This window comes from Ochotona princeps, unplaced genomic scaffold (genome assembly GCF_030435755.1).
Source record: "Ochotona princeps isolate mOchPri1 unplaced genomic scaffold, mOchPri1.hap1 HAP1_SCAFFOLD_150, whole genome shotgun sequence".
NCBI lineage: Eukaryota > Metazoa > Chordata > Mammalia > Lagomorpha > Ochotonidae > Ochotona > Ochotona princeps.
The window spans coordinates 1-10065 of NW_026698629.1; positions in this window are offsets into that span (position 1 = coordinate 1).

The following is a 10065-nucleotide window of genomic DNA, read 5'->3' on the forward strand; positions in this document are numbered from 1 at the left end:
GAGCTTTGGCTCAGTATCTTGTCAAAATGCCGCGTGAACACCTCCGGGTGGGACTCCGATGCCCATTGGTTTAGTTGTTGATGTTGAGGTTCTGTGCACATGAAGTCAGAAACGTTCAGTTTTTACACACACACACACACACACACACACACACACACAGAGGTTTGAGGCAAAAGCTGTTGAAAACCCTGTTTGTATGCTAAACAGAGTTGTGTGGCACTGAGAACCAGGATTCTAGACTTTCTGGAATGCTGTGTTCACCAGCGTTCTGAGTTCTCTAGGCCTGCATTTTGGGGACAAAGTCCTGAACTGACTAGTGAGGTGGTGGAAGATTCTCTCTCTCTCTCTCTCTGCCCCTCTCTCACTCCTTCCCTCCTTCTCTTTCTCCCTCTCTCCCTCCCACCCTAGCCCTCTCTTTTCCAAGGAAGGCAGTCGACCAGCTGCCCGGTTGCACTTAGTCTCCCAGCTGAGGTGGACCAGTTGCATTTGGCCTCTCAGCTCAGGTCGACCAGTTGCATTTGGTCTCTCAGCTCAGGTCGACCAGTTGCACTTAGTCTCATGGCGGCGGTTGACCAGTTGCACTGTCTCTAGGCGGAGTTCGACCAGCTGCCCGGCGGCAATTGACACACGCTATTTGCCAGCAGGTGTCACTCTTGACCTATTTATTGTCTGCATCCTCTCAGCCTTCCTCCCACTGATCTTCCCTACCCCTCCCCCCACTCTCTTGGCTCCCTCCTTGCCATCTCTGCACCGCTTCTCCTCCCACCCCGTTTAGATGTTCAATGCTAACTGACTTTCTTCTTTTCTTCCCCACCACCCCAACTCCCACCCCTCCACAGATTTTCCCCATTTGACTACAGTGCTAGAATCCTTCCTAAGGAATCTGAATTCCATCCGTCTCTGCACTTGTCCAATGTTGTTTCTCTCTTTTAAAAATTCTTTCTTGCTTGCTTTCTCTTTCTTTTCTTTCTTTCTTTCTTTCTTTCTCTTTCTTTCTTTGTTTCTTTCTTTCTTTCTTTCTTTCTTTCTTTCTGTATAGTTGGGGAGTCTTTCTAAAAATTGTTTCAACTTAAATTTCAGTTTTTCATTGACTTATGCATTTCTTTTTCCCCTTGCTTCAGAAAGAAAGGAACACTCGTTTCACCAGGGGAAGCTGGGCTCAACGGTGAGTAACGACCTGCTTCTGCTGGCCCCACCTGGGGCAGTACAATGCTGCCCACAGCCTTTTCCCGCCCGGGCTGCTTGCGAATTAGTCCAACACTAAACCACCAAGATGCTCAGGTGTGCCATGTCGCGTCCCAGCCTCCAAAAGATATCCAGGAAAAGGGAGGGGGGATTGCTGGGGTTAGGGATAGGGGTTAGGGGTTAGGGTTAGGGGTTAGGGATAGGGTTAGGGCTTAGGGGTTAGGGATTAGGGTTAGAGGTTAGAGGTTGGGGTTAGGGTAGGGTTAGGGCTTAGGGGTTAGGGTTAGGGCTTAGGGCTTAGGGGTTATGGTTAGGGTTAGTGCTTAGGGGTTAGGGTTAGGGTTAGGCTTAGGGTTCGAGGTTAGGGGTTAGGGTTAGGGTTAGCAGTCAGTGGTTAGCGTTAGGGTTAGGGTTAGAGGTTAGGGGTTAGGGTTAGGGTTAGGGTTAGGGCTTAGGTGTTAGGGTTAGGGTTAGGGGTTAGCAGTCAGTGGTTAGCATTAGTATTATTGTTCGAGGTTATTCCTTAGGGATTAGGGTTAGGGTTACAGGTGAGGGCTTAGGGTGAGGGGTTAGGGTCAGTGGTTAGCGTTAGGGTTAGGGTTAGAGGTTAGGGTATAGGGTTAGGGTTAGGGCTTAGGGGTTAGGGTTAGGGTCGGGGTTAGGGTTAGGGCTTAGGGGTTAGGGTTAGGGTTCGAGGTTAGGGTTAGGGTTAGCAGTCAGTGGTTTGCGTTAGGGTTAGGGTTAGAGGTTAGGGGTTAGGACTTAGGGGTTAGGTTAGGGTTAGGGGTTAGCAGTCAGTGCTTAGCGTTAGGGTTAGGGTTAGAGGTTAGGTTTAGGGTTAGGGGTCTGTGGTTAGGGTTAGGGTTAGAGGTTAGGGTTTAGCGGTTAGGGTTAGGATTCGAGGTTAGGGGTTAGGGTTAGGGGTCAGTGGTTAGGGTTAGGGTTACGTCTTAGAGGTTAGGGTTAGGGTTAGGGTTAGAGGTTAGGGTTAGGGGTTAGGGTTAGGGTTAGAGGTTAGGGGTTAGGGTTAGGGTTAGGGGTTAGGGCTTAGGGGTTAGGATTAGGGTTAGAGGTTAGGGGATAGGGTTAGGGTTAGGGGTTAGCAGTCAGTGGTTAGCATTAGCATTATGGTTAGTGGTTAGGGGTTAGGGGTTAGGGTTAGTGTTAGAGTTAGGCAGCATGCTATTTTCCCTACAAGTTTCCCATAGGTTAGAGAACACTGGATATGAAATCTCTCCCCCCCACCCTCCACCACCATCACCACCCTCACTGATTTACATCATTGAATATCCAGATACAAAGGTGTACCAGACAGTGTTGGTAAATTCCACTCACTCACTCCCAGAATACAGATCATTCGATTTTACATTCGTGATTTATTACCACCTATTTCTCATTATTGATTGATTTTTCTCCTCACTTCTCTCTCTGAGCTTTGGCTCAGTATCTTGTCAAAATGCCATGTGAACTCCTCCAGATGGGACTCCGATGCCCATTGGTTTAGTTGTTGATGTTGAGGTTCTGTGCACATGAAGTCAGAAACGTTCAGTTTTTACACACACACACACACACACACACACACACAGGTTTGAGGCAAAAAACCTGTTTGTATCCTAAATAGAGTTGTGTGGCACTGAGAACCAGGATTCTAGACTTTCTGGAATGCTGTGTTCACCAACGTTCTGAGTTCTCTAGGCCCGCATTTTGGGGACAAAGTCCTGAACTGACTGGTGAAGTGGTGGAAGATTTCTTTCTCTCGCTCTCTCTCTCTCTCTCGGCCCTCTCTCCCTCCCACCCTAACCCTTTCTTTTCCAAGGAAGGCAGTCGACCAGCTGCCCGGTTGCACTTAGTCTCTCCGCTCAGGTCTACCAGTTGCACTTAGTCTGTCAGCTCAGGTCGACCAGTTGCATTTGGGCTCTCAGCTCAGGTTGACCAGTTGCACTGAGTTGCTTGGCGGAGGTCGACCAGCTGCCCGGCGGCAATTGACACACGCTATTTGCTAGCAGGTGTCACTCTTGACCTATTTATTGTCTGCATCCTCTCAGCCTTCCTCCCACCTAACTTCCCTACCCCTCCCCCCACTCTCTTGGCTCCCTCCTTGCCATCTCTGCACCGCTTCTCCTCCCACCCCGTTTAGATGTTCAATGCTAACTGACTTTCTTTTCTTCCCCACCACCCCAACTCCCACCCCCCACAGATTTTCCCCGTTTGGCTACAGTGCCAGAATCCTTCCTAAGGAATCTGAATTCCATCCGTCTCTGCACTTGTCCAACGTTATTTCTCTCTTTTAAAAATTCTTTCTTGCTTGCTTTCTCTTTCTTTCTTTCTTTCTTTCTTTCTTTCTTTCTTTCTTTCTTTCTTTCTTTCTTTCTGTATACTTGGGGAGTCTTTCTAAAAATTGTTTCAACTTAAATTTCAGTTTTTCATTGACTTATGCATTTCTTTTTCCCCTTGCTTCAGAAAGAAAGGAACACTCGTTTCACCAGGGGAAGCTGGGCTCAACGGTGAGTAATGACCTGCTTCTGCTGGCCCCACCTGGGGCAGTACAATGCTGCCCACCGCCTTTTCCCACCCTGGGCTGCTTGCGAATTAGTCCAACACTAAACCACCAAGATGCTCAGGTGTGCCGTGTCGCGTCCCAGCCTCGAAAACATATCCAGGAAAGAGGTGGGGGGGAGCTGCTGGGCTTAGGGTAAGGGGTTAGGGTTAGGGTTAGGGCTTAGGGGTTAGGGTTAGGGTTAGGGGTTGGTGTTAGGGTTAGGGATAGGGTTAGGAGTCAGGGTTAGGGTTAGAGGTTAGGGGTTAGGGTTCGGGTTCAGTGGTTAGGGTTAGGGCTTAGGGGTTAGGGGTAAGAGATAGGGGTTAGGGGTTAGGGTTAGGGGTTGGGGTTAGGTTTAGGGGTTAGGAGTCAGGATTAGGGGTTAGGGTTAGGGGTTGGGGTAAGGAGTCAGGGTTAGGGGTTAGGGGTTGGGTTAGGGTTAGGAGTTAGGGTTAGAGGTTAGGGGTTATGGTTAGGGGTTAGGGTTAGGCGTTGGGGTTAGGAGTAAGGGTTCGGGTTAGGGGTAGGGGTAGGGGTTAGGGTTAGCGTTAGGGTGAGGTTTTAGGGGTTAGGGTTAGGGTTGGGGTTAGGAGTCAGGGTTAGGGGTTAGGGTTAGGGGTTAGGGTTAGGGGTTGGGGTTAGGAGTCAGGGTTAGCGTTAGGGTTAGGGGTTAGGGTAAGGGGTTGGGGTTAGGAGTCAGGGTTAGGGGTTAGGGTTAGGATTAGGGTTAGGGGTTGGGGTTAGGGTTTAGGGGTTAGGGTTAGGGTTAGGGGTTGGGGTTAGGAGTCAGGGTTAGGGGTTAGGGTTAGGGGTTAGGATTAGGGGTTGGGGATAGGAGTCAGGGTTAGGGGTTAGAGGATAGGGTTAGGGTTAGGGTCAGGGTTAGGGTTCAGTGGTTAGGGGTTAGGGTTAGGGTTAGGGTTTAGGGCTTAGGGTTAGGGTTTAGGGTTAGGGTTAGGGTTAGGGTTTAGGGATTAGGGTTAGGGTTTAGCGTTATGGTTAGAGTTAGGCAGCATGCTACTTTCCCTACAAGTTTCCCATAGGTTAGAGAACACTGGAAATGACATCTCTCCCCCCCCACCCTCCACCACCATCACCACCCCCACTGCTCTCCAGCATTGCCTATCCAGATACAATGGTGTACCAGACAGTGTTGGTAAATTCCACTCACTCACTCCCAGAATACAGATCATCTGATTTTACATTCGTGATTTATTACCACCTATTTCTCATTATTGATTGATTTTTCTCCTCACTTCTCTCTCTGAGCTTTGGCTCAGTATCTTGTCAAAATGCCATGTGAACTCCTCCAGATGGGACTCCGATGCCCATTGGTTTAGTTGTTGATGTTGAGGTTCTGTGCACATGAAGTCAGAAACGTTCAGTTTTTACACACACACACACACACACACACACACACACACACACACACAGAGGTTCAAGGCAAAAGCTGTTGAAAACCCTGTTTGTATGCTAAACAGAGCTGTGTGGCACTGAGGACCAGTATTCTATACTCTCTGGAATGCTGTGTTCACCAACGTTCTGAGTTCTCTAGGCCTGCATTTTGGGGACAAAGTCCTGAACTGACTGGTGAAGTGGTGGAAGATTCTCTCTCTCTCTCTCTCTCTCTCTCTCTCTCTCTCTCTGCCCCTCTCTCCCTCTCTCCCTCCTTCTCTCTTTCTCCCTCTCTCCCTCCCACCCTAACCCTTTCTTTTCCAAGGAAGGCAGTCGACCAGCTGCCCGGTTGCACTTAGTCTCCCAGCTGAGGTCGATCAGTTGCATTTGGCCTCTCAGCTCAGGTCGACCAGTTGCATTTGGCCTCTCAGCTGAGGTCGACCAGTTGCATTTGGCCTCTCAGCTGAGGTCGACCAGTTGCATTTGGTCTCTCAGCTCAGGTCGACCAGTTGCACTTAGTCTCATGGCGGCGGTTGACCAGTTGCACTGTCTCTAGGAGGAGGTCGACCAGCTGCCCGGCGGCAATTGACACACGCTATTTGCCAACAGGTGTCACTCTTGACCTATTTATTGTCTGCATCCTCTCAGCCTTCCTCCCACTGACCTTCCCTACCCCTCCCCCCACTCTCTTGGCCCCCTCCTTGCCATCTCTGCACTGCTTCCCCTCCCACCCCGTTTAGATGTTCAATGCTAACTGACTTTCTTCTTTTCTTTCCCAACACCCCAACTCCCACCCCTCCATAGATTTTCCCCATTTGACTACAGAGCTAGAATCCTTTCCAAGCAATCTGAATCATATCCTTCTCTGCACTTGTCCAACCTTGTTTCTCTCTTTAAAATTCTTTCTTTCTTTCTTTTTCTTTCTTTCTTTCTTTCTTCCTTCTTTCCTTCCTTCCTTTCCTTTCCTTTCCTTTCCTTTCCTTTCCTTTCCTTTCCTTTCCTTTCTTCTTTCTTTCTGTATACTTGGGGATTCTTTCTAAAAATTGTTTAAACTTAAATGTCAGTATTTCATTGACTTGCGCATTTCTTTTTCCCCTTGCTTCAGAAAGAAAGGAACACTCGTTTCACCAGGGGAACCTGGGCTCAACAGTGAGTAACGACCTGCTTCTGCTGGCCCCACCTGGGGCAGTACAATGCTGCCCACAGCCTTTTCCCGCCCGGGCTGCTTGCGAATTAGTCCAACACTAAACCACCAAGATGCTCAGGTGTGCGTGTCACGTCCCAGACTCGAAAAGATATCCAGGAAAAGGGTGGGGGATTGCTGGAGTTAGGTTAAGGGGTTAGGGTTAGGGTTAGAATAAGGGTTCGGGTTAGGGGTTGTTGTTCCGGGTTAGGGATAGGGTTAGGAGTCATGGTTAGGGGTTAGGTTTAGAGGTTAGAGGTTAGGGGTCAGTGGTTAGGGTTAGGGTTAGGGTTAGAAGTTAAGGGTTAGGGTTAGGGTTTAGGGTTTAGGGTTAGGGTTAGGGTTAGGCAGCATGCTACTTTCCCTACAAGTTTCCCATAGGTTAGAGAACACTGGAAATGACATCTCTCCCCCCCCACCCTCCACCACCATCACCACCCCCACTGCTCTCCAGCATTGCCTATCCGGATACAAAGGTGTACCAGACAGTGTTGGTAAATTCCACTCACTCACTCCCAGAATACAGATCATTCGATTTTACATTCGTGATTTATTACCACCTATTTCTCATTATTGATTGATTTTTCTCCCCACTTCTCTCTCTGAGCTTTGGCTCAGTATCTTGTCAAAATGCCGCGTGAACACCTCCGGGTGGGACTCCGATGCCCATTGGTTTAGTTGTTGATGTTGAGGTTCTGTGCACATGAAGTCAGAAACGTTCAGTTTTTACACACACACACACAGAGGTTTGAGGCAAAAGCTGTTGAAAAGCCTGTTTGTATCCTAAACAGAGTTGTGTGGCACTGAGAACCAGGATTCTAGACTTTCTGGAATGCTGTGTTCACCAGCGTTCTGAGTTCTCTAGGCCTGCATTTTGGGGACAAAGTCCTGAACTGACTGGTGAGGTGGTGGAAGATTCTCTCTCTCTCTCTCTCTCTCTCTCTCTCTCTCTCTCTCTCTCTCCCTCTCTCTCTCTCTCTCTCTCTCTCTGCCCTTCTCTCACTCCTTCCCTCCTTCTCTTTCTCCCTCTCTCCCTCCCACCCTAACCCTCTCTTTTCTAAGGAAGGCAGTCGACCAGCTGCCCGGTTGCACTTAGTCTCCCAGCTCAGGTCGACCAGTTGCACTTAGTCTCTCAGCTCAGGTCGACCAGTTGCATTTGGTCTCTCAGCTCAGGTCGACCAGTTGCACTTAGTCTCATGGCGGTGGTTGACCAGTTGCACTGTCTCTAGGCGGAGGTCGACCAGCTGCCCGGCGGCAATTGACACACGCTATTTGCCAGCAGGTGTCATTCTTGACCTATTTATTGTCTGCATCCTCTCAGCCTTCCTCCCACTGACCTTCCCTACCCCTCCCCCCACTCTCTTGGCTCCCTCCTTGCCATCTCGGCACCGCTTCTCCTCCCACCCCGTTTAGATGTTCAATGCTAACTGACTTTCTTCTTTTCTTCCCCACCACCCCAACTCCCACCCCTCCTCAGATTTTCCCCACAGCCCACATACCCCAAGAACACTCTGAGGTCCAACAATCCTGATATGAGTTATGATGGGGCCTTGCATCCCTAGGAGGAGGAAGGGCATATATGGCTCCCAAGGGCATGTATGGATGCACAAGGCCAGCTCAGTCCCAGGGAGCCAGGGCTGCTTGATGTGCAGTAAGCACCTCACTAGTTCCCTTGGCTGGAGGTATGGTCCCTCCGCTGTGGTGACTCCTGTGTAATAGTCCCTGGCCTTGTTCCCTTGTAAAGGACAATCATCCAGGAGAGGGAGGGGTTAAAGGTACCACCAACTCAAGGCACCATCAGCCCTGAGAAGACAGCATGGGGGACCCACAGCAAGAGGGTCAACTGGGCTTGGAGGTGGGGACCTCAGAAGACAGGTGTCTGGGGGAAGGGAAGCAGCTGGTGGCCAGGTGCTGATGCAATCAGAACATTTGGTACTTGTCTCTGTGCTGCCCTCCTCACTTTCAGGAACCCTGGCTCCCACACTGTGTCTCCCAGGGACCTTCACTCCCCAGGATGAGCCAGGCCTCCAGGAAGAGGCAGACTGTTCCATCTGTCCACAGGGTCACTACTGCAGGTCAGTCCCCTCCTGCATCCATATCAAACTGAGGTGGTCCACAGGCCCTGGGCCATGAGTGGATGGGAAGGGGTGGGGGCAGTGTGGCAGGTCTGCAGACCAAGGCAGGTATTGAGGCTAACATGAGACCCCAGCCCTGTCTGGCCATCCAGGCTTCAGCACGCAGGAAAAACTTACCTGTTAGATAAGGATGGCACAGCAAGGAAACTGTGTTTCTGAAAAAAAAAAAAAAGACCCAGAAAGATAAGAAATTGAAAAGGAATGAGCATCAGTGTGAACTAAGTACAGCTTGGCTCGTGTTGCCCCAGTGCACCCAGATAAACTCCCCTGCAGCCCCCAGTGTCCTTTTGGGTTGCCAGAGGGTGACGGTGTTCTCATGCCTACAGGAAGGGTGTCTGGTTCTCCAGTTCCATGTGTTCTGTAAGGTGAGAACATGCCATCAGGAGGTCCATTAATGTGTCTTTTCAAGAGGATGATCAGTGAGCCCGTTGTCCTCTCCTGCGGTGGTGTGGGGGGCAAACCTGTGCAGCTCCCACGGGCTTGGAGGGCACAGGAGCTGGGTGCTTGCTAGAGAAGCCCTTGCAGAAACTGTCCCTGAAGATGTGTGGTCTCCAGGGCCCAAGGAGGGAAGCACAGGGTCTTCTACAAACCCAACCTGCTGCTTTCCTGGGCATAGCACAGAGATCCTCAAGGGAAGAGGCGCCCATGCTGTGTGAGCAGTACATGTGCATATGCTTTGCCCAAGCAGGGTAGTAGTCACTAAAAAGGTGATCACTGCAGGTTCCTCAGGATCCCCCTGTTAAGTCACTCCACAGGCCTAGCCTGCCGGCCACACAGTGAGATCATTGCCTCTAAGCCCAGGCCCGGCCTTGTTGGACCTGGCAGGCTCTAGGCACCCTGGAGACCAGAAGGTGATGGAATACCTGCCTGTCTCCTCCGCTCCCCACTGCATAGAAAAAGCAGCTGGGCCCTAGGCTTCCCCAGGAGGGCTCCCCTGCTAGTAACAGCCTCACCCCCTGTTCCTGAGCCCCTGAGCCTGAGGCTAAGAGAAGCAGGAGTTGGGTTCAGAAGAGACATGCAGAGGATGCTGTGAGCCACACTGGGCCCAGGCTGAGTCTCGACCTCCTCTGTTGAGTCCTGCACATGTCTGTGGTGCATGGCACATCTATGAATGGGCTTAGCCTGCCCCAGGTACAACCTGCAGGCTCCTCTATGGGCCTCATTTTAGGCCCCTGCCCCGCTCTCCTCTCTCCTCCCTGGTAGAGGAGGAAAAGTGTGGGAAGTGCCCTGCCGGTTACTTCTGCCCACCTGGGACCTTGGAAGTGATGCCATTAGACCCTCGGCAACCACAAGCCCCGTGTCCCCAGCAGCAGCAGTGCGCAGAGCCTTGCCCACCAGGTAACAGCTGTGCTTCCTGTCTGTGGTGGTGAGAGACTCAGGAAGCACTCCATCAAGGATTTTCTTTTATTGCCACAAGCAAATTTAAAGCAATGGTTGGCTCTACCTGTGCATGTGCCATGTCTGCATGTGTGTGTGTGTGTGTGTGTGTGTGTGTGTGTAACATGAAGGGTGACATTCATGTGATTCAGATGGTTACAGTCTTGACCCTTACAAGGAGAGGCAGGACCAAGGTTCTCTCTCAGCTCTGGCCAGGCCCCGGATCCTGGTGTTGTCAGCACCTCCTCTAT